The 22,662-nt window shown below is 44.3% G+C and overlaps 1 protein-coding gene across 1 annotated transcript in view; it reads left to right on the plus strand.

The window, feature by feature from the left end:
* Positions 1 to 1,752: 1,752 nt before the first annotated feature.
* Positions 1,753 to 22,662, plus strand: part of LARGE1 (LARGE xylosyl- and glucuronyltransferase 1) — a 309,421-nt gene continuing 288,511 nt past the window's right edge. The window contains exon 1 of the mRNA XM_028745321.2: positions 1,753 to 2,876. The gene's annotated coding sequence lies outside the window, so the exon portion shown is untranslated. The remainder of the gene's footprint in view (positions 2,877 to 22,662) is intronic.

Here is a 22,662-nt window from a genome sequence, read left to right on the forward strand (position 1 = left end):
AATGAGTTAGAAGAATGCTGTACTTTGCAGACAGGTGCCCCTGGTCCACACATGTCAAAAAATAAGTTGTCACAAGAACAAACTCTGCTACATTTTTATTCATTTTTTTATTTTTATTTTTGAAGAAATGAGTTCAAGGAAGTGGCATTAAAATCTGACATGTTAATGGGACCAGGACATTAAATATTATTTTAATATGTGGAATATTGACATTTTGATGGCAGCATAATTATTAGATGTTATTTTGTTGCGCTGAAACATCATGCACCTGTGAGCCATATGGGATTAACCCATTACAGTACATCTTTTATGAGGAAAGGGAGGGATGGAAAGAAGTCCAACTCTACAGCTGCGAGTAACAAACATGGAAAGGAAGGGATCTCGATTTGAAACCAAGGTCAGACTGGTTCAGGGCATAGCTGTCAACTTTTCCCTTTTCTTGCTTGGAATCCTATTCGGAATAAGGGAATATCCCTTTACAAAAGGGAAACGTTGACAGCTATGGTTCAGGGACAATTTTAGCAGTCCACTCCTAAGACACCTATATTTACTTTGCTGGAAAATAGAGTCCAGTGGGAGGATGGCTAGGTTCAATCTCTGGTATCTCCAGGTTAAAGGATCAGGTGATGGGAAACCCGCTGCGAGAGACAAGAGTAGCTGGAAGTCCAGCAGAATAAGGAGCCGCCAACGCGCTGCCCTGCCTGCTGCTGCTGGGACTCCCCGGGGCTGATGGGAGTTGTAGTCCACGACATCTGGAGGGCTCCTCATTGACTTTGTCCTCCGCCTTTGTCCCTGGAAGTGCACAGAGCGCTGGCAACACTTAGCCAGGACTAGACACAGGGCGCCTTAGCGCCGCGCGAGTCTGCACAACAGGCTCGGGCTCGCAAAGCTCATGAGGGGCTGAGGGCGCTAACTTCGCCGCGTTGTCCCCATGGAAACTGCGGAAGACCGCAGCGAGCTCGGCGACGCTAAAGCTGCGTCCCCGCTTTCAAAGCCCTTTGTGCCGGGCTCCCTCTTGGCCCCAGAACTTGCACAGGGCCTCCCCCCGCTCTGGAACACGCGAAGGCGTCGTCGTGTGAACGGCTCCGGGGAGGGTTTTCCAACCTCGTCCCCCCCCTGTGTAACTCCGGCCGGCCCAGCGGAGCGCAAAAGGCGGAGGAGGGCAGGGAGGGATCCGGCGCTTCTGTCGAAAAGAAGCCCAGACGGGCTCCTGAGTCGCCGCAGCCCGCCCGAGGGAGAAGGAGCCACCGCCAGTTTCCTGCCTAGAGACACACGCACATGGCTAGAAGCTGGCGGCCGTTATTCCCTGGGATTATGATAGCAGCCTCTACTGCTCCTTCTAGGCTCCCATAAGAAGCAGGAGGCGGGCGCGTGAGGAGCCGGAGAGCGTGTCCGCGCTGGTGCCCGCCGTCAGCACTTCGCGGGGTTTCTCCGGACTTTTTCCTCAGCGAGGCACCGCCTCCGCCGGGAGGTGCGAGAAGCGGGACGGAGAAGAAGCGGAAGAGCGGGGGGAAAGGCTCGCCCTCCGGCTCTTTTCCCCACCGCGGTGAAGGGAAATACCCTCTCCGCTAACTCGCGAGCTCCGCTCCCTTCCCCTCTTCTCTGCCTCTCTCCTCGGTGAGGCGACAAGCGAGGGGAGGGCGGCTGGAAGGGGGAGGGCTCTGCAGCAGGGGGCCGCTCCTGGTTGGGCCCTGGCTGGCCGCCTGTCACAGGGCGGCGTGTGTGTGTCGGCGGGCTGGCCCCGCCTCGGCTCCTCGCCGCCCATCCCCTCCGCTGCACAGACAGACATGACACAGATCCTCAGTGGCTGCAGCTGCCGCTGAGCGAGTGGCCACTTCCTCGGGCTGGGGCGGGCGCGAGGGCGCGCAGCCTGCTGGCAACGGGAGCTGAGGCGGAGCAGCGGTGGCGCCTTAGTCGGCTTCCCCCTCAGCGAGCAAGACAGAGAGAGAAGCTGCCTGCCTGCCAGTAGCCACACTAGCGGCCAGCCTCGCTTAGCGCCGCCCGGAGCCCGCCTTCCTGCCTGCCTGCCTGCCTGCCTGCTATCCCTCCGGGCGGGGGGCAGCCCGGCTCTCCCGGGAGCGCCGAAGCCGGCTGCCGAAGTGGTGGCACTTGGAGAGCCGGCGGGGCGGCGCGGCGCTGCTGGGAAGGAGAGCGAGTGACTGAAGCGCCCGCCGCCAAGGCAGCCCGAGCGGCACCCAGCGGCCACGCAGACCGGGCTGCCTCGCCGCCGCCGCCGCCGCCTCTTCGTTGTCCGCGACCTTCTTGAGGGGCTTCCCCACACCAGCCTCTCCGAGCTCTGTCCGGGCCTGGGTTTCCCCCGCCCGGCGTGCTTGCAGGCCCCGGGGAGGCCGCAGCGGAGCTAACGGGACGTGCCCCTCCCCGGGCCAACCCCGCGGGCCGCGCGAGGGGGCCTGGGCTCGGCGCGAGGCGCCCGGCGGGCCACGGGGGTTGCCTCCCCCCCAGGACAGCATGGGGGAAGGAGGAGCCGGCAGGCCCTGAGCAGGCGACCGGGGAGGGGGGCTCCCGGTTCTCCCTCCTCCTCCTCCTGCTTCTCCCCCCCCCCCTCTTCCTCCGCTGCTCGCACGCAGATCGGACCAGCTGAGCTGCCTTATAGTCTGGGACCGCCGGAGAGATCCTCCGAAAGCGCTGGATCGGCGCCTGCTTTCCTCGCGCAGCCTGACCATCGCTCTCCACCCCCCCCCCCCCGCGAGCAAATTAGATTGGTAGAAAGAAGGGGATCTGCGTCTGTTCCGGGTGCCTTTGGTTCCCAGAAGGAGCCCAACAGCTGCCCGGCTTAGAAGCGGCCAGCCTCGCAGGGGATCCCCCCTCCCTTGGCAAAGCACCTCTCCGCAGCAGCAGCAGCAGCAACAGAGAAGGTAAGAGGCTGTTTTGGGCTTGGGCGGTGATGCTGAGCCGGGTTTTGCTCTGTGAGAAAGAAGAGGGGGAGCATCTTCCGTCTCTTCTTTCTTTCTCCTCCGTAAACCCCTTTAAATAAGCGTGCGGCCCGATCCGACGCCCATTTTACGTGAAAGAAAGTCCCGTTTTGTTCGCTGGAGTTCATCCCCAAGTAGGCGTGGATGGAATTCCAGCCTCACTTCTGCTGCTGCTGCCTCGTTTTGTGTGTTCTTCTTCCTGACGAATTGGGCTTCTTTTCGAGATACACAATCGCAGCCATCTCTCAAGAGCTGCGCTCCTTTCTGTGCAGCCCATTGTTGTTTGCACGGTTACTCCGAAGCAAGCCTCCCAGATTTCCGTGAATGTTGGTAGGATCGCAGTCGTCTTGAGCCGGTCGAAGGAACGCACCACCGCCAGTTATCTCCATTGGCGGTGGCTAAAAGGAGACCGGGTTTGATTTGGAAGGCAAGTAATTTGTCTAGGACTGGATTCATTCGCATACACTTTGCTCAAAAAATAGTTATGATGCTTATTGCCCGTCCAAGACATACAAAAGTCAGGAAGATGGCAGTTGCCACCTGCATTCACTTCCCTGATGTGCAAAGGATTTAAAGTCACAGAGACCTCTGTAAGCAAAGAAGTGGGCTATTGACTTTATTTACTTTTAAGTGGTACTTGCTGTTCAGAAAGGGTGTCATTTGGGTGTTGGTACTCAAAAACAGACCATCTTCAAAGTGAAGCTTTAAGACCCCCATGAATTCCAAAGTGAAGAGCAAAATGTTTGATGGAACTGAATCCTCTCAACATCACTGTTGAGTTGTGTGTAACTTGTGAAAAGTATCCAGGGTGGAATGGACAGAAGAACCTGTTCAGAGTTTATGGATAAACTGTTGTCTGTTGGGGTCTCAGTATGTGTGTGTGGATCTTAGCCACCAAGTAGAGGAGCAGATTTTGAGATTGGGGAGAAAAAGGAGGCAGATAGGCTCTCTTTGAACCTTACCATGTATGCTCAGGAGTCAATTACTACTTGCTTCAGTTCTTGAACCATTCTACTAGCATAGGTCATTAGGATTGCAGCCTTAGGGATTTTGTTTTGTTTTGTTTAATGTGTGGAGAGATGAGAATCTTGGACAGCAAAACCATCAAAGCTAGCCCTGGGCAGGAGATATTGATGAAGAACTGTGCTTAAATGTGCAGCCCTGTGTATCTTGAAAACTTGCCTATTCCGCAGGCTAAAAGGTCTTTGTTGTATACCTTGTATAATAGATTTTTTAAAACAGCGTTTCTGCTGTATCAACAAATAATTGCTGTGTATCTGCATGGGGGACATGAGGAAGGAGGGAGGGAGAGTTAATGAGCATGCTTGAAAGGTCACTTCAACATTTCAAGAAGCAAGCTTTCTGGCTGGTTTGACTTAAGCGATTAGGTTCAATAAGGAGTTGTCACATTATCAGCTGTGTCCACTTCTTCTCCAGGATGAATGGGCTGTAAACATTATTTCAGTCCTCTCTGAATTTATTAAAGTCAATACCCTCTTAATAGACAATCTGGTTAAATGGGACACTTTCAAGGAACAGATTGCTTTCAGCTAGATGGCTGTTTAATTGGGGCGGATTCTTCCCTTGTACTGCTTTAGGTTTGGTGTCTTGGACAGATTTCTGCTGTTATCAGTCTGTGTGAATTGTGTCATTTAGTTCATTTAGCTGATCTCCTTGGGGAACAAATAAACAACTTAGTGACTCTGTAGAGATAATATGAAGTTTGGCAGTGCTTCATGTAAGTGCTGTTGGAGAGGTTCCTGGTTCATACTATGTATTCCAGAGCCCATCTGATATGCTTCTCTTCTGAGCATTACCTCAAATTGGGGTGGGGTGGGGGCTTTCCTTTTTCTGCCTTACATTCATTAAAAAAAAGAAGAAGAAACAACTACTGGGCAGGTGTGCTGTTGCCAGCTAGCAACCAAAGGCTTTCTTCCTGGTTGACTGATGTTAGAGGCATATGTGAAAATGGATTAATTAAACTGCAGCAGAATTTTGAGTAGTTGGCACTGTGTGCAAGGATGCACCTCTCACTTTGTCATGTATAGAATTTGGTTAGTATGGGACCTGTGAGAACTTGGCAGAGGGGTGTCTAATGCAAGGTGTAAAAAAATGCATTTCGCATATTAAAAAGTGCTACATAAATTGGGCACAGCTTCAGTGTAGCTGGGATTGGGTATATCAAACTTTGCATGGGCTGCACATTGTTTGGTCTTTGGACAGAACAGCTCAGGAAATGCTGCCTCTTTTAGTCTGTTCCTAAGCATGTTTATTTGGAAATACGTTCAACTGAAATAATTGGGAGTTACTACCAAGTAAATGTGTGTTAAGATTATGGATATTAGACTTACTGCATTAGCTAACAAATGCTTGGAATGGGGCATGCCATCCACTATGCCAGAGCTCATTACAAATCATGATGTTATGCCAGTGTTGCAGGCAAATGTGCCAATGCAGATGTTTTGAGTTGGGGAGTCATTATTCAGTCTCTCTCCCCCCCCCCCCCAATCCAAATTACTACTTGAAAGTGGAATGGAGAGGAATTTGGCAAGGGCACAAATTCTAAACCCAGAGTCCTAGAACATCATTTGGAAAATGCCAATTGATCAATGCTTCCTGCCTAATGGAATCTTTCACAGATGATTTTTATTTCTCAAACTGAGTTGGAGAGAACTGAAATGGCCATTGGATTGGACCTCAGTAGTTTGAGTCTGGATCTTAATTCTGGACTAGGTTCTTAGGCAAGTCACACAATGTTTATTGTCCTAGCCTTAACACACCTTTAACCACCCTCTAATATTTACTTACTTTTCAATATTACTTGATGTGTTTTTTAAGAAAACCATTATTTCAAGCATACATATGCAGTGGAGAGTCTAAATTATGCACCTTACTAACTATGTGTACCTGAGAGTAACAACTAAATCAGAGTAAGTGCATGATATATACATGTGTACCTTCTTGAAACTTGGTTCCCTGTCTGTTGGTGGTGACTCCCACAGGAAAGGGGACTTGTACATGTGAATGAGTTAAACTTAAAATATCATATAAATTACTATTTATTGACAGTTTTGCACCTAAGAAGTACAGGAACTTTGATAAATTAACCTAAGGTTGCTTACACTTTCGAGAAGTGCTCTGCTGGAAATGGCAATATTTTAACTTAACACAGAAATAGTGCTGAGTGTGTTGCTATTTGTATTCTTCAGCCTCTTACTTCAGCAATATGCTAGAGGGACTAGTATTGCTACTTCTCAGCCCCCTGCCCGCCCGCCCGCCCGCCCGCCTGCCTCAGTGTTGGAAACCTAGATACTGTCACAATAAGCTGCTATAATAAGCCAGAGTACCAAGCCCTTATTGCCAAGAGGTCTTGTGCTTAAGAGAAATTGGTATCTGTAAACACTCTAGCAGCAGAGAGAAATATCTTAACTAAACCTAAGCAGATCGGAATGCTGAGGTGTGATACAGTTGAGCATGAAGTACCAAATGGTAACTTGCAAAGCATTTAGATGCAGTCTCTCAAGGTGTGCGTTTTTCTAAGGACTCAGAACTGACTGCGGGACAGGCCTTGTCAACTACTAATCTATAATAACACAAACAGATCTGAAGTTTAAACTTTCCAGGTCTTGGATTGTCCTGCTGTTTTGGTTGTCTGTGGTGGTTTACAAATCCTGTGGTCAGCAGGGCTTAGTGGCCATGTAAAATCCACAATGAACTTACTGCAGAGTCATTGATGGGCTAGTAGCTTTGGGGGGTGGGTGAGAACCCTTAAGTTAGTTACTGGATATTAAGGCTGGATTCCCCCATTGCCTTTGTTGCTTTCATGTATCCTGTCTGGAATGTGTGCTGTGGCTGAACATCTCCATTGATGTAACCCATTAGCAAATACTCTTCCTCTAATATACTTTGGAAATGCGCAGGGAAGAATATACTAGTGATAGAGGGCTTAAACTAATCGGCAAGGGTCTGGCTGCTCTCCTCTGTTTTCACATAAGATATGATGGATTTTGGGTTGCATTATACAGAAGGATAATAATCCTTTCAGATGTTGGAGTATGTGTGAAAGAGAGCTAGGAATAGCACTGAATATTAAAAAGCCAGATACCGTCTGCAAGCTATTGAACTTTTCTGGAATTCTAAAGAGTGTCCTCTCAATAAACTGCAGCGCAGAAGAAGGTAGAATTTATACTCCGTGAGCTTGTAACAAAATATTTGTGTCCTTTTCTGGCACAGAATGATAATTGTAAGTACATTTTCACCTAGGTAAGGTCATTCTCTTGACAGATAAATTGTGTTGGTGCACAGAACATCTCTCCTGTGAGTTTTCTTGAGCATATGTTGCTTTGTACGTCTCTTGTGGAAATGAAGCGTTCTTATAAATTCTGTACCAAAATGCAGTGCGTTACGAAGCCTGCCTAACCTGCACAGGGATATTCTTGTTCATTTTGACAGGAGTAATTGCATGTTGCTCTTCAGAATCCAGTCCTTTTTAATGAATATTTTTCCTTTCTTGTAACCCAGATTTCGGTGCAAACTGGCTTCGGAAAGTGAGTAGCTTTTTGCTTGGTGATTCAAAAGCTGCTGGCTGCTGGTGGTAGGAATTCACCACCTACTATAAAAATTGTTCAAAGCGGCTTATGAAAGGAAAACAGCAATGCATCGCAAAATCAACAATCACAAAAACAATTTTGTAGCAGGAATAAAAAAAAGTAGGAACATAATAGCAAATGTAACAACATACAAAGAAAACATTTGATACTATGAATGTAACAGCATTACATTGGCAACATTGCAATTCCTGAAAGTAGCAAAAATTCCTGAAAGTAGCAAAAATAATAACAAGTTGCACCTTCTTTATAGAAACATCCCTCCTATGACCTATAAACAATGTTAGAAACTCAGATATATAAGCTAGGTGCCCAATGGCTCCTTAAACTAGGGTTACAGTCACCAAAACTGAATGCATAGTTTCCATTTTGGGGGCAAGATGGCTCTAAAGTCATATTTTTCAATATGACTTTTTGGTTCCCGAAATTCATTCTGATTGTGCAGATAAAACATAACAGATTCTACAGGATTTGTCACTAGTCAAGATCCAAGGATCCTCAGGCACGCACCTCCACATGGCGTAGACGTCAGGCACCATCCTGGCACCCAAACATCTTCATTTGGTCTCAAGTGGCCCCAAGCCAGGTGCAAAATGCACCTGGTGAATTTCAAACGCTGCTTACAGGCCCTCCCCTACAAGGAAATATTACAAGGAAAAGTGATAGTCTGGAAGAGGGGAGATTATGGGGGGGGGGGTGTTCTTATTTTCATTATGTATTTTGTGTTTGTTATACTGTAATTTTATGTTGTGAACCACCCTGAGATCTATGGATGAAGGGTGATGTACACATTTAATAAATAATAATCACTACTATTTCCTTTTGGTGGTTGCTGCTTGAAATGTACTATCCTGTGCTCATTGATGTTTACAGTGGGACCTACTTGTGAATAAGCATGCATAGGATTAAGCTGCATGTCAACTGTCCTCATATAATGATGGACATATAATTATATGCATCCAATAGTTGTGCCCGTGGGACGCGGGTGGCGCTGTGGGTAAAAGCCTCAGCGCCTAGGGCTTGCCGATCGAAAGGTCGGCGGTTCGAATCCCCGCGGCGGGGTGCGCTCCCGCTGCTCGGTCCCAGCGCCTGCCAACCTAGCAGTTCGAAAGCACCCTTGGGTGCAAGTAGATAAATAGGGACCGCTTACCAGTGGAAGGTAAACGGCGTTCCGTGTGCTGCGCTGGCTCGCCAGATGCAGCTTTGTCACGCTGGTCACGTGCCCCGGAAGTGTCTCCGGACAGCGCTGGCCCCCGGCCTCTTGAGTGAGATGGGCGCACAACCCCAGAGTCTGTCAAGACTGGCCCATACGGGCAGGGGTACCTTTACCTTTAATAGTTGTGCCAGTCCCTTAGAAGAAGCCAATAGCCAGTATATGGTTACAATACATTTAATAGGACCACCCAGAATGGCAAAGTCATGTCTGTGTTGTTGTTTTTTGAAAAATGTAGCTGTGTTGTTGTTTTTTTTAAAAAAAATGTCATTTCATGCATTACTTTCAGGGAGGAAGGGGGCAGCTTTGGGGGGAATTGCCCCAGGGGCTTCATTTGTGGCTTCATTTCCATTTTGGACCTAATTGCCTTAGTTTGGCCTTGGGGAAGCATTAAGTGTGTAAAGAATATAGAAGTGCAGTGTTCTTCAATGAATGGTTTGAACTTGTGTGTGGAATCCTTTCTCTTTGTGGTGAACCACTAAATCTATGGAAGCTAGATGCTCACCTTAATGGTAGGGCAAATCCCAGTCAATGTGAATGTATTGTGCATTAATTGCATTTCCTGCTCCTCTGGCTTCATTTCCATTTTGGACCTAATTCGGTTTTTTGGCTGCTCCTTATTTATACCATTTGCACGGGTGGCGCTGTGGGTTAAACCACAGAGCCTAGGACTAGCCAATCAGAAGGTCAGCAGTTCGAATCCCCGCGACGGGGTGAGCTCCCGTTGCTCAGTCCCCTGCTCCTGCCAACCTAGCAGTTCGAAAGCACGTCAAAATGCAAGTAGATAAATAGGTACCGCTCTGGCGGGAAGGTAAAGGGTGTTTCTGTGAGCTGCTCTGGTTCGCCAGAAGCGGCTTAGTCATGCTGGCCACATGACCCGGAAGCTGTACGCCGGCTCCCTCGACCAATAAAGCGAGATGAGCACTGCAACCCCAGAGTCGGTCACGACTGGACCTAATGGTCAGGGGTCCCTTTACCTTTACCTATTTATACCATTAAGACAAATCCAAATTTTGTTAAACTCCCCAAGAGGCTTTGCCCAACCTTCCATGGGGTTTAGAGCAGGTCTGTTGCTGGAAATCTCTAGTATAATTTCCTAGAGCTCGGGCTTCTTGGTCAGTCTCATCAGGAATGTTGATAACCACTCATTGTTAGTCAATTGTGGTTGTGCTGAGTGTTTGCCCACATATTCTGGAGTGAGAAGGGGATTTTTAAGTTTCAACAAACTCTTTGCTTACATTACATGTTGATAGTTGCTGCATCCCACAATCTGCTGCTGATGTTTTTGTTTTTTAAGTGGCTTCCTCCTGAGAATATTCTTGCCAATCAAGGGTCATGTAGGCCCTGTGATGACATGGTGCAGCCAATCAGATTTGACAATATGACGATGTCACAAAGCCAAGTCAGAGAGAGGGCAGGAAGCATTGTCAGGAGTGTTTTTCAACCAGAATGGTGTTGGGTATTCTAAGTTTAGAAAAGTAAACCAAGGGGGACATATGAGGTTTATAAATTCAGGAATAGTATGGAGAAAGTGCACAAGAGATCCCCACCCCACCCCGCATAGCATTAGAACTCTGGATCATACGATGAAATTTGTTGGTAGGAGATTCAGGACAGGCAAAAAAAAAAAGGACCCGTGGAATTCACTAACATATGATGTTTTAATCAAAGGTTATAAAAACTCATAGGTAGATACTTTTATTAATGGTTTATTAGCAATGGTGTCTAAATGTGATTTCGATGTTCAGAAGCACTGTATCTGAAAATAACAGATGCTGAGATGCACACAATGAGGAACTGCTAATGCCTCCATGCCCTGCTCATTCCCAAAAACATTTGGCTTTCTTTCTGATAAGATGGCAGTCTTTAAAAAACAAAACAAAAACTTTGGTACATTTTAATTAATCTTTGTGAAGTGTCTTGGAGATGAAAAGTATTGTGTAAAATGCTGTGTTTTCGTTTTAAGCAAATTATTTTTGATTCAAGAGGCTTGAAACTAGTCTTGATGTTTATTAAGAGCTTTGGTTTATTCCTGGTAGCGTTTGTTGCAATTGCGGACTTTGGAATACGATTTTAAGGTGTATAAACGACCTGGTTCTGAAGGCAGAACTCAAAGAAACCGCTACAGCCATATTTGTGATTTCTGTTTGCCTGACTGATGTCCACCTTCTCCTCAGCCGCTTCCCTGATATGACTCATGCTGATAAGCTCTCCAAGGTCCACCAGCTGCTTCAGCTCCTTCATAGCTCATACATGGGCACAGAAGGATAGAAGGCAGTGATTTGTCTCTGTTCACTTAAAGCATTGCCTCCAGTTTCCCAGAGATGGCTTTTTCATACATAACTCCAGTTATGCTCGAAAGCTTGCACTGGCAAATTGATCATACAGGCTGGCCCAAAACTTCTTGGGGGGAGACTCTTTAAGTCAATGAGAGAAGCTACTTTTTAAAGTAATTCACAGATGGCACTACACACCTGCACAATGCCACTGGTTAAACTCTTGTTCTTATTTATTGCTTTTATCTCATGCCCTTCAAGTCTCTTAGGGTGGCATACATAGCCCTGTCTCTTATTTTACATTCCCAGCAACCTTGTGATGTAGGGTAGGCTGAGACAGTGCGCTCTCAGCTCATCAAATGAGCTTTGTGGCTGAATGCAGATCTGAAACCAGATTTCACTGGATCTAGTCAGTATTCTAATCACTGCACTGCACTGCACTGCACTGCACTGCGAAGCTCAATATATGGAGATTGAAGACAGACAAAATAAAGCACTTCTTCACACAATGCATACTTAAACTCTCACCAGAGGCAGTGATAGCCACCAACCCTGGATGGTTTAAAAAGAGGATTAGACAAATTCATGGAGGAGAAGGATACCAGTGGCTCCTAGCCATGCTAGATATGTTCTTCCTCTGCTGTCGGAAACAGTATGCTTCTGAATACTAGTTCCTGGAAACTGCAGGATGTTTTGCTTGGCCATATGGTTGGCCACTGTGAGAACAGGATGCTGGTATAGATGGGACACAGGCCTGATCCAGCTTGGTCTTACATTCTTATGCCCTTCATTTGCTTTCTCATCACCTCTCTTTCCTATCACTGATTCCCTGTTACTTTTAGTAAACATCTTACTTGATTTGGATGGTATCCCACATGGAGTCAACAGGATCCCAGCATTCTCCAGGCCCTGGAGTTTAGGTGGGGTCTGCCCACTAGCCTTGATAAATTCTCTCAATGGCTTCACAGCCTGTAGAATAGTGGCTTGACTGTAGCCGCTGTGACAATGACTGTCCTCAGGCATCCTCCCAGCGCAAGGTCAGGTGTGTGACTATGACTTTCTTGTACCAGCAGGCATTATTAAGGTAGTGTTTGGTTTTATGATACATTTTTTCTTGTTTTCTTGCTCCGTTTTCTATATATTGTTTTTACGTGCACTGCTTAGAAATGTCTTATAGAAATAAGTGGCTCTGGTTCACAAGGGGCCTGAAGCAAAAGTAAGTGGAAGGGAGATAGCCAGAATCAGGTAACGAAAGTACAGCCTGGGCTTTGTGTTCTTTATGCTTAAAAAAAAAAAAAATCTGTATTGAGAGAATGCAGATGCTGCACCATTAGAAAATCAGTTTTGCAACCTGAATAAATCTTTCCTTCTAACTCCTAGAAATCTAGTTCCCCAACTCTGGCTTCTGATATTTCAGTAGATGACATTTCGCATTTTTAACCTGATCTCTGCAATCACAATGGCTTAGAATCTTTAAAAGAAAAAAGGAAAAAAGGAAAAAACCTAATAAGCAAAGTTAAGAATCGCAGGAAGCTGAATTCTATGCACAATGCCATCTTCTACAGATTTCCTCTGCTCTAGCAGCATCTGTGCAACCCTGAATATAGCCCATTCCTGAGGATTATATGATAGCAGTGGTACTCTGAAGAAATATTTCTGCTTAGTTGCCATTGTGTCTGCAAAGTGCCATCCCGCAGAGTACTTCTGGTGGTGAATAGGCAGGCGAATCTGCATTGTCTCCACTGAAACATTGTCAACCTGCTGTGATGAACCTGCCACCTGCTTTGAGGACAAAATCATTTAAATTCAGTTGGGCTTTGGAATCTCACCTTTCACAAAGCAGTGCCAGAGTGTGATGTGTTGGAGGCTCAGTCTTGCCCTATTAGTTTTGATGACTGTTAGTCTGGCTTGTCTACTGGCTTGCGCTTGTCGATAATGAGGACAATCGCTTAAGAGTGGGAACTATGTGCATAATAATATTAAAAGGTGTTTACAGTAGATGACCCTCAGCTGTATAATTTCCTTCTCTTGGAGAAAGTTCATAGCTGTGTGTTGTGTGACAGGCCAGAGTAAGTCAAACACATTTCACTACCTAAAGGCTCAGATTTTTTCCCCCTCTCCCCCTGATAGGAGAGCTCAAATTGAGAACATAGAGGAAGCTAGAGAAAGATAGGAATCTTTTCAATGTCTGTTCAGGAGCAAGGGATAGTATAGGATAGAAGGTGTAACAATTTACGCTTTGCTGGTTTTAGAGGCAAGATGGCTATAAATAAAGTTTAATACACAGTACAGCCTGTAGGTCAATTTGACACTGAGCATCTCATGGAAGTGGTGAAAGACATTCTCATTCTGATTGCTTTTGGGTGCAGATAGGGTTATATTTCTAACAGTGTGCTATATGTGCAGTACCAGGTCTGGAATAATCAAGGTGAATTTGAGTAGACAACTTCATTGAATTAGAACCACTTCAGATCCTGTTTTGTTTGAGTGGTAGTGGAACACACAACTTTTATTAGTTTGGCTATATAAGGTGGATCTGTGGTGGATGTTTGGTCTTTATGTTGGTGCATTTGAATGGGGAATCAGATCTGGAGGCGTTGATTCTCCACTGTGTTCTTGAAAGGAAATAATGAAGGAAAGCATCCTTTCCTTCCTCCCTTCATGACTGTGTGGTAAATTAAAATGTTTTTCTCTTTTTTAGCCATAACCTTGTAATGCAAAAGCACACTTGTTCTAGGGCTAATGCTTTTTAGGGGGGGGGGCAGTTGGCTCCCCTGCTGTGACTTCAATCATGCATTATTTCATAGCTTCAGAGGATATGTTTCTGGTGGCTTCTATGTGTTGCACTTAGATGATAAGCAAAATCACTGTAATAGGCTAGATGCAAACACCTTCCGTCTTCACCCAACAACTTCTAACAGCTTCACTTCTCTCGTTTTCCTTACTCTTGCATGTTCCTCTGTTCTTCCTTCTTAGGATCTATTTGTGTCCATGCCCATTGATCAATATTTTATGAATGCAAGTCCTTGGATAAAGACACATTCTTGCTGGTGAATAAAATAGGCAGCACTACTTTAGCTAGCTAACTAAGTATTTGGCTGGTGAGATCATATATGTAAGAGAGATCTAGGCCACAGGCCACCAACCTTTTTTGGACCAGTGGGCACATTTTGAATTTTGAGAAAATGCCATGGACACCAATCACAAAATAGCTGTGGGGGGGGGGGATACTGCAAAATAGTTGCCAAGGGGTGCATGGCATAGCACAAAATTAAAGAGACAACCAGCCCCAACAACCTTAGGCTTACCATGGAAGTAACCATGTCTTGCTAATCCTAATTGTGGAGATCACACAACACATACACAAAATGATGCTGTTGCTGTACAATAGCAGGGAGCATTCTTCAGTACCAGGAAAAATATACAAGGTGGCCACACACACCACACACTCTCTCCTTTCACAGAAATTGCTTAGAAGGTGCTTGCCCATTGCAGAAACAGTGGCTTGCTGCTGACTTTGTTTTCTTGTCTAGGCTTTCAGATTATAAACAACTTTGTATTTTTACTGCTGCTGATTGGTGGTGATGTTGATCATTGCTTTATTTTTATATTTGTTTGTTTATGGTGAGCTGCCGTCTACTTCTGCCTGGGGAAAGAATGGGAGGTAGCAATGACAGACAGACAAAGAAATAAGTTGTAAGTGTTGTGAAGTCTGCTTTATTCTCTGGAGCCTTTAATGCAGGCATGGTCAGACTCAGGCCTCCAGATGTTTTGGGACCACAATTCCCATCATCCCTGACCACTGGTCCTGTTAGCTAGGGATGATGGGAGTTGTAGTCCAAAAACATCTGGAGGGTTGAGTTTGCCCATGCCTGCTTTAATGAATGGTGGCTTTATTGCTCTTCTGTTGTGGTTGCTCCCTCTCTCCCTACCCATTGGATTCTGGATTTACACCTATGGGCTTCATACACTGACTATGTATTCATTTGACTTTTATTATTTGTAAACCACGTTGTACAATGAAAGTGGAAAGGCAGGTATGATAACCAGCTTTTTCCCTCTTAAAAAACCCCACAAAACATTTCAAAGGCCATAATTATGTTGTGATTGCTAGAAACAGCCTTCACAGGTTGACTGTTGCTCCACCTGTTGGTCATAACTTATTGAATGATATGTGACATGGAGACTGCCTTCATTGCACAGTCTTTCTGTTGCTTCCAGGGGTCTCGGAAATATTGAGATGTGTGAGGAGATTGCTTATTCTGTCTGTACACTTCACCAAGCCATTTGGCTCATGTGTCACAAGTGTAAACTGGGATACGTGCTATGCCCTCAGCATCTTAAATTGTATTCCCATAGCCAAGCTGTCTGCACAGCACTTTTCCAAGTATGTTTCTAATGCCTGTGCTAATTATAATATCTGTGTGCAATTGCAGCTTGGTCTCCTGTGTGTGTCTTACCTACTATCACCCATAAAATGATTTTGTTTTCTTGCACATGCCTTTGACATGCTGAATTTTGGCATCCCTTGCTTTCTCTTCTGGGTCATCTTAATGATTTGAATCTCCTGCCTTGGGCAGAGAATTTGGCTTAAACTTGTGGTTTCCTTCTGTAGCTCTTTCTGAAGCTTGGCTTTACACATCTACATGGGCTTGGTCATGTCCACAGAATGGAAGATGGCAGGATCCCCAGAGACATACTCTACAGGGAGCTGGCTTCAGGCACTAGGCCTGTTGGCAGAACAAACTCTGCAGACATGACATGAAGGCTGGCAACATCAACCCCGCCATGTGGGAATCCTTTACAGATGATTGCAGTGGCTGGAGACAGTCAGGCCATTCATATATAGCAATGGCCAGAGGAGGAATGACTGCTGGGAGGAGCACAGAGAAAAGAAACAACATGGTGCATCTGCAGCAGAAGAACCAAACGCCTTCATTTGCTCCAGCTGCATCAAAACATGCCTCTTCCGTATCAGTCTCTACAGCCATAGCAGGCGCTGCAACCTTTCAACTGTTTGACTTCACCCCAAAGGTGTACTCCTAAAACAGATACCAACAACAGCAGTCAGGAAATGGAATCAATCCATGTGGTGAATCCTTCCACATGATAAACTTCATGCAGCAGCCTGCCACATGGCCTGGGCATCCCTTCGCTTTAAAGCATTCATTCTGGATGTTTTGCTGTGGCATTGTGAACCTTGTCCGGTCTTTGGTGAAATGCTATACATAAATGGTTCCCTGTGTGGTAAAAGCTACCATATGAAGGAGACTCCTTGACATTTCTCTAGGAAGAGATGAGGCTTTGCTTTGTGTTCGGTTGCTCAGAGGAATTTGGTGCAGTGCCTTCTTTGTTGTGGTGGCACAAAGAAGGCTGCCTTTCTTTTTCACTGTTAGCTGTGAGGAACCTTTGGCTCTCCAGATGTTGCTGAACTACAACTCCCATAATCCTTGGCCACTGGCCATGCTTGCTGTGGCATATGTAAATTGTAGTATATATAAGGTGCATATTTCCGGAACCCACCCTATTTTTGTGAGTACATTTTTTTCTTGTAATTGTAAGTTTCGAAATTGTTGTTAATGTTGTATTTGAAATTGGTGTAACCCACCCTGGGACCTTAGGGTGAAGGGCAAGTAATAAATTGAAGCACCAAGAGACCTGTTGTTCACACCTAAGTTGTTTGTGTAGTTCAATCCAATGCATGTTGCTCAGAAGAAGGTTCTATTCAGTTTGGTAGGAGTTATAATGTTGGAGCCTTAATCTACTGTTTCAGAGTTTCTACGTAATTCATATTTGTTTACTTTAAAAATGTATGTGCTGTACATCGTGTCTACCTCTTCTGGCACTGGATTCATATTGATTATATATATAACTTATATCCTTTCTGTCTTCTAGCATGGAACCCAGGTGTGGCATAGATGTGGTTCCCAGACACCATCCATGCAGTCACCAGACCTAGACTTGCTTAGTGGCCTCATGTGCTTTCAGACCCCACATAAATTGTGCTAATTGATCCAAATTAACCTATCAGGTAAACCTGTGAGACTCAGATCAACCCCCATCCCAGCTAGCCAACAATTTTTTAATCACCCACGAACTCCACACCTCATCCGTTTCTTTTGACACTCCAAGCAACATGGTTACTTGGGAAACTTTTAACTAGCTTTCTGCATTTGCTAAAAATTAAGGAAATGAATGCATTTTTCTTTTTGAGCAGCAGGCTGCAGTATCACTATCTTTCCTTGTCCATATAATCGCAAACCCATTTTGAGTCTGGATTCAAAACAGGTGAGGAGCCCAAGGGAGTGGTTTTGAATGGACTCTTAGTGAGGCCTGTTAGTTACTCTGTGTGAGTGGAATTAGCACTTCAAGGATATTCAACTGAACAGAGCAGTACTACATTGCAGTCTAGCTGTCTTTGAATCCTAGCTCTTTCCTCCTTCATATGGCATTTGTTAAGCTGTAAAACACCTTGATATCAGCAAGAGGTGTTATAGAAATTCAATAACTCTGAAATAACTAAAAATATCAGTAACAATGAAAAACCATTCTCTTGTAGAAGACAGCGGGTACCTGGCAGAACTCTCTGCAGTAAATATACTTGGTTTTCTGAAATAAGTGTCATTTCTCTGCCACAGAACCCTCCTTTAATAACTGTTTTATGAAGGCAGTGAAGAGGCATCATATTCCTAAAGGTGAAGAGAGAACTGGGCAGTGAGGAGGGTTACACAACTGCCAGAAGAGAGAGTGGACCTGAGGAGAGGCTGTGGACCGGATTTTTTTTTTTAAAAGGGTTCTGTGGGGCAGACTGGAGGTGGTCTGAAGATGAGCCTTGCCGCCAGATGATGGTAGACAACATCTGGTCCCCATGTTAGAGGACTTGATTTTCTAATTGCTTGTTCATGTGGAATCTAGTCTAACTTGATTTAGATTGAAGTTCAAGAGGTGCTATAGAATAGTCACCAAAAATGCCTGAGCACTGAGCCACAATGTTCTCTCAGTTCAGATCTCACAGCCAGGAACTCACTAGGCAGTCTTGGAAAGCCAGCATTCTGTCAGCTTCAACACCCTCCTCCCTTTGCATGAAAATAATACTAGCCTACTTCACTAGACCATTTGTAAGAGTTCACTGAAATTATGTGTGCAAAATAGTTTGAACACACTTTGAAGTACCACTTCAAATGCCACTGCTACTGTTGTTGTTTGTTGGAAAGGGCAGGTGCAAATTTTGGCAGGATTTGAACACATACATTGAATTTTATTGCCTCCTAATAAGTGTGTGGATGTATACACACACAGGTACACACGAGTGTCTGTGCGCGTGCACACAGAAATTGGATAAAAGGCAGCTCCTTACTGGAATACAGGGTGCAGTTTTTGCCCAGATACAAAATCCTATTAAATAAATAAGAGAGGTACTAGTCCCTTCTATGTCTACCTACTGGAAACTCAGGCATTCATTTAGATGCAAGTGGGATGGATGTGTCTAAAATGAGGGGTTGAGGTCAGGGGGGAAATCAGTCCCATCTAAGCCCAGGTGATCTTTGATTAAGCACCATGCCTTCTTCCAACTCCCCATGTGTTTGGAGCAAAGGTGACCTAAAAAGTTTGACTTGCTTAGAACATTGCCTTGACTATACATGTGAACATGATTTCTGGCTCTTTCACATACTGGTCTATCCAATGTTATCAGTAACAAATGGAGTGCAGTCTCATCCCCCAGACTTTGCATGGCATTTGGATTGCTGCAGGGATTCAGATCCAGGTTTCCTTCTTCTCTCTTACTCCTAAACCTTGCAGAGGGTTTCCTTTTTTCCGTCTTCTTTTTTTGCACCTCTTACACCACTGATAGGCAGTATGCCATGCAAACCTATCCACCCTTACTTTAGAGTGAGTAGCACTGGAATTGGTGGTAGCCATTCCTGAATAAGCATGCATAGGATTGCACTTTATATTTTCATAGACGGCTTTTGACTATATTTTCACAGACAATTTGGTTATACGTTTTCATGCAGTGAAGGGTCAGTATCAGCCAAGGAACATTAAGAAACAGTGATTTAGGTGTGCAGGGCACATGTATGCTTGAATCCAAGCTTGATTTCTGATGATGTCCTAATTTCTCATTTATTTCTTGCAGTCATAGGATAGTATCTACAGTCTGTCCATAGAGTACTTGGTTTTCTGGATGTGTGTAGACTGTTCAAGTATGAGTTGTGCAATATCATGTTTTCCCTCCAGAGGCAATTGCAAAGAGTATCTGGAAAATGACAAATGCAGAGTAGCATCTGGAATGCAACACTTGCCATATGGACTCTGTGTCAAATGTTCTAAAGTACTTTGTTTCTTTCCTCCCATCTCTCTTTCTGTTGTCTGTATAATAAATTGGCAAAGTGCTGAAGGCTTTGCAAGTATTTAAAAATATAATTAGTATTTTCTTTTACATCAATTTCAACTACTTTTTAAAGTTGGAAAGCAGTTTCGATCATAATTCCTGATACTTTGCATTGTTTATAGTTTAGCCTGTTCTGTAGGCTCTAAGTACTTAACTGCAATTTGAATAATTTTAGTTCTAACAACAATAAAGCCAATAATTTGTAATGGACTCTTCATTGTTAAGAGACGAACACTGAAGCTATTCTTTTCAGCGATGGATACATCTCTATGTTCTTTTAAACTTGACTGAGTGGTATTGGGGTGAGATGAAGGGGTTCCAACATGAAGCCAAATCATGGTTTGGTCCTATGTAAATGAGCCTGGCTGAACCATCAGAGTAACACACTTCCCTTGCATGTGGCAGTTTAACCCTCATTTTCCAGTTTTAGGTAAGCCATTTGGATGAAAATCAAGGTTGGAAACCATTGTTTGAGTCCAGTTTTTTTTCCAGGTAAGCACAAACCATAGCTTGCAGGATTGAACAAAATGACAAATGACTCTGCTGCAGTCTAGATTTTTCTCTAAGCTTGTGGTATGTTGTTTGGTTGATTATGAGTTTTAAGTTTTTGGAAGATGGCATCCAGCAACATTAACACTGTAAATTTGATTATGGTAGTATTGGCTTCCAAACAAAACAACATCTTTCCTGTAGCTCAATACAGTATGATTGTACATAATAGTGTATCTGCCAGTTGCAAATCTTCTGTGGTAACATTCCCCAACAGCTAGTTGAAAGCAAGGTAACAGAATGCATGCATCAGAAGAAAGCTTACTCTGAGAGAATTGGAATGCAACTTCTTGAGAATTCATATTTAGGTTTAATGGTACAACCTGCACTTTGATTCCAGGTCTGGCTGAAAAGGCAGCCAAATGCATGCTCTCAGGGACAAAAATGTGTTTGTTGATCAAGATAATTTGTAAAGGTGTCTGTGGGGTGGGGTGGGGAGCTGTCAGTTCCCTGCTTGGCACTCGAAGATTCCTCCTTGAGGTGAGAATTCATGTGTCTGTGCTAAGCTAGTAAGCACTATATCAGGAAATATGCAGATGCGATTCCCTGCAAGGCTATCCCATTTCTTCCTTCAACCCGATACCTCTTAAAACAGAATGGAAGTCGGTAATTAACAGCTTGCTGTAATGGATAACCAGACTCCAGTCAGTGTAACTTTCTTAATGCTTGCATTAAAAAAGAATTCATAATATTTTGCCTACTTTGAACTGTTCGGCTACATTTTTTTCAACCGAGCATAAATATGACGCCTCCATGAAACAGCAATTTAGATACTTGTTAAAGAATTTTCCTTGTTCTGTTTTCCAAGGACAGTGGACTTCTAATTCATTTGAAGCTTCATTGGTGGTTAATGTAGTAGTAGCACATAATTTCTAATGTGTGAAGAGTTTAGTCTTTTGTTTGTCTTTGTAATAATGACATAAATTCATATGTCACTATTATTACCTCTTTACAAATGAAGAACTGGGGCTAGAAAGGAGTGTGAGGCTTGGTGCTACATTGCGTTTATGGGTATGACTTAAACTCAGCTCCTTCTAGTATACTTGACACTTATTGAAAACATAAATGCATGAGCAGAAGCCCCCAGAGATATATCTGTTGAAGGGCTGTACCATATGAGATATCAGGTAGTGCATAGAATTTCTGAATATTTCCCTGCATTGGATATTCTCTACACTCTTAGACTTACCTGCCAGGGAAAAGGTCCTAGGCTACCCTTTCCCCCAATATGCTTCTGTATTATGAAAGGTGGCTTGAAAATATTTAGCTTTTGAAATTTTCATGCAGAACTGCAAACTACAAATCTGTTACTCGGGATTTAGTTGACAGGAAAAACTGTTTCTCAAGTAGACACACAGAATTATATTACTGGTGTTTTTGAAGCCCATAATTGGTGTATGAATTTGTCCAGCTCGTAGTGTGCTTGGCTGTATTATAAATAGAACATTGTCTCCCACAGAAGCCTTTCCTCTAACTTAGAATGTATATCAGACCAACCTTTAGCAGCACAGATGCCCAAAGTGTGGTCTTCTGTGTAGGTGTAAGCTCCGAAGTTATTTCATATTAACTCCTCTCAGTGAAACTGGATGATTGCTGTGTTTAACTTTCAAAGCAGCTCTTCACCATAGCTAATGGAGTCTGGTGTTGGGTTCAGAGAAGATGAAACCAAAATGTTGTTTGCAGGGGCTGGTACAATATGCACATTCTGAGCTGGGAGAGAATTCTTGGTGAGGGGGCGTGAATACAAGCTTTTAAAAATTCATCAGAGTTCCACCCCAACCCACAATATACCCACCCAAATTTGATTCTTTCTGAGGGGAACCTGCTTATTGCTAATTTTATGTGATTTTTTTTCAAAGAAAGAAGATTCAAAACCACTGATTTGGACAAGGTTCTGAATCCAACAGTGTTATAGGCTAATATTGCTGCATTATTATCTTCAGCCAGAATGCTCCCTCTGCCAAGATTTTTCTGTTGCACTATTAATTGGAGCTGTCAGTGTGAATACTGAAGTAATAACATTTGTTTTGCATGCAGAAGCAGCATAGAGATCAGCAATTAGTTACAGGTTTGAAAGCACCATCCCCTAGTGGGTTACAAGAGGTTAGTGTATGTAACACTGTCTTCACTTTCCACACTCTGCTTCCATTTTATCTTAATTTGACTTTAAGCTGTGTTCACACTTCCACTTACTGTACACTCACTGCATTTCTAGCAGTGGGTTTTTAATCTGTGTTCACACGACATTACCCCAAATGCGTAGGTATCCCATACTTTGTTATAAAATTCTATTCTTTGATGTGTTGTTTCTCGCATCAGATTCACACCGATTTGAGTCCTTAAACTGTTTCCAATTCATTTCTAGCCAACACCTTTCCATAGGGCAAAGATGTTCAATGTCCCACCCAGTCAATGCCCTGGCGTGCAGAATTCATTTCAGAGACAAAAATGAATCTGACATTAATAAAGCTGTCTGATGTGAATAGCCAGGGGTGAAAGAACTGTGAAATACACTGGGGGTGGGGAGAGGGGGCAATTTCACTGCATTCTGAAGTGGTAATGTGAACACACCCTTAGTTCTCACATTCATTTGAGAAAGGAAGCCTACAACAATATGTTTGTTTAGAGCAAATAAAATGACAAGGGAACCTTCTTTTCCTCCAAAGAGGAGGCTGTCCATTGCTTTCTCTGT

The sequence above is a fragment of the Podarcis muralis genome, chromosome 10 (genome assembly GCF_964188315.1).
Source record: "Podarcis muralis chromosome 10, rPodMur119.hap1.1, whole genome shotgun sequence".
Taxonomy (NCBI): domain Eukaryota; kingdom Metazoa; phylum Chordata; class Lepidosauria; order Squamata; family Lacertidae; genus Podarcis; species Podarcis muralis.